Source organism: Hipposideros armiger, unplaced genomic scaffold (genome assembly GCF_001890085.2).
Source record: "Hipposideros armiger isolate ML-2016 unplaced genomic scaffold, ASM189008v1 scaffold_317, whole genome shotgun sequence".
Classification (NCBI taxonomy): domain Eukaryota; kingdom Metazoa; phylum Chordata; class Mammalia; order Chiroptera; family Hipposideridae; genus Hipposideros; species Hipposideros armiger.
This window is the reverse complement of record NW_017731667.1, coordinates 1,038,975-1,041,588: the sequence shown is the minus strand read 5'-3', so window position 1 is coordinate 1,041,588 and position 2,614 is coordinate 1,038,975.

Here is a 2,614-nt window from a genome sequence, read left to right as displayed (position 1 = left end):
TGTCAGATTATGAAATAATATATTTGATTTATTATAATGGTGCCAAATAAATGGATACATGTTGGCATTATTTATTCATTTCAAGCTATCTGTATAAAGGTGTTGTATTGTACTGATCATGTTTACTATTAGTACAGATATCAAAAACAAATCATTCCTCCTTGATTTAGCCTTTGCTATGTAGTCATGATTTTAGTTTTATTTATAGAACAGTTTTGACAAAAGATATAACTTTATTTTATGGCTGAATACTAAGCACTTATATACCTCCATCAGATTCTAACATTACCAAATAAAGCATATTGTAATCCCTTCTCAGTGCAATGTAAGAAAAGTAGCACTTACAAATAATTTTTGAGTTATCCAAATGACAAACAATTACCTTTTTCCTCTTTATATTAAAAAGAAAAAAATTGACATATAGGTATTTTTCAAGCCTCAGTGTCTGATAAATGATTGATCAAACTTTCAAGAGAACATTGGTACTGAAATGAAGAAATTAGCCTTGTGTATGACTATATTTTTAAAAGTTGTATTTAAAGATGATTAACACAAATTATTTGTTTATAAATTCAGTTGATACTTAACTGCAGTTTCTAAGGCCTTCTATAGAAAGGCTGAAATCATAAACTAAGAAATGACTAATCTTTTTTCTCACTTTGCTATAAGCATAATAACTTAAAGAAGTACATTAGTTCAATATTTTTACTTTTCTCAATACCCTCCTCTCTCTAGACCCTGGTTCATTGTCTAAATATTAGATATGGGAACCTTATCAATAGAAGTGTGCCCTTTACTAACCATCTATATCCTTTCTGAAATGTGAACAAACAATAACATCATTAAAATAATAAAGTGACTAGAGTTTTTGATTGTCTTAGGGCAACACATAAAAGAAAGTTTTTTTAAAGATTTTTTTATTGGGGAATTGGGGGATGGGAACAGTGCTGGGGAATTGGGGGAAGGGGAACAGACAAGTTGCTGTCCTTTTGTTCTTCAGTCTAGTTGTGGAGGACGTTGCTTCACCAGCCCAAGTTGGCACCATCATTGCGCTCTTCCCAGGCGAGGCAGATCAGTCGCCGGCTTTTGGATGGCTGCTCACTGCAGCTGCTGGTTGCTCACGCTGGCTGCTGGCTACACACAGTAGCCCATGGCAACCCACTGCAGCAGGGGTTGCGGCCTACACCATCACCAGCGACTCACAGCAGCCCAGCTCCAGATTGCACTGTTGTTCAGCATCTTAGCTGTAGAGGGCAGTGTCACTGGCCCTCATATGTGGGATCCGAACCGGGGCCCTCTGGCGTCCCAAGCCACCTCTTAACCAATGCACCACTTGGCTGGCCCTAAAAGAAAGTTTTAATTGTGGTGCTGTGATGTTTAATTATATGTATCAACTTAGCTGGGCCACAGTGCCCAGATATTCGATCAAATATTGTTCTAGATGTTTTTGTGAAGGTGTTTTTTACATGAGATTAATATTTACATCAAGGAATTTTGCTAAAGCAGATTACCTCTTAATGTGGGTGGGCGTCACCTAATCTGTTGAAGAATTTAGTGAATAAAGACTGCCCTCTCTCAAACAACAGGAATTCTGTCAGCAAACTGCCTTTGGACTCAAACTGTAACTCTTTCCTGTGTTTCCAAATATGTGCATGTGTATGTGTTACACATCTCTTTGGTGGTGTTTCTTCGAAGAACCCTCACTGATACAGGTGCCTTCTTTGGAAAGTTATTTAACCCCACTAAGCCTTAGTTAGTCATCCATAAAATGGAGCTAACCATACTTATCTTGTAAGATATTTGTGAGAATGAAATGAGATATATGTGGGTGCACCTTATTAAACTATAAAGAACTGCTTTGTCTCTTAGTCTTTCAGGTTGCTAAGGGATATATGTGTTGCAATGAAATATCACTACCACTAGTTCTCACAAGAGTGCAGGTCACTAGAATATTATTGAATAAATGGCCCTTCAGGCATCTCAGTCATGGACTATCATCTAGCTATTATCTCAGTGCCTTAGGATTCCCTGGGGGCTCCCTGTTGCACTGCAACAACATAATACCCAAAATTAAGTGGTGAACTGTGGATGCCCATGTAATCACATCATCTTACTAGAAAATCCTGATAAAAAAGCAAACAAGCCCAAAACTGAGCAGTGTCCAGATTGTGGTATAATTAGGGGTATAAATCATTAAATCATGTTAGTAGTCTGAAAGACATAGGGAAATCTCAAAAGTTAGTCAGAACTAAGGATAAATAAATCCAAATTATATGAAAAAAAAACCTTCTACAATGTTACTGGGGTTTTTTTTAATTTTAAAATAAAATGTGGTAAAAATTGAAGAAGTAATTGACTTATAACCAGAAGACCTCAGGTTGAACTGGTTCCTCATTTACTAGCTGGCTGACTTTGGTCAAGTAATTTTATCTCTTGAAACAATATTTTCCTCAACTGGATGACTAGGATGAGCCAAAAGAAAAAAAATGAGATGGGGCTTTTTTGACACTAGCACATACCGTATTTGCCGGCGTATAAGACGATTTTTTGGCCCTGAAAAATATGCCTCCAAGTGGGGGGTTGTCTTATACGCCAGGTACACTTCAGATAGACT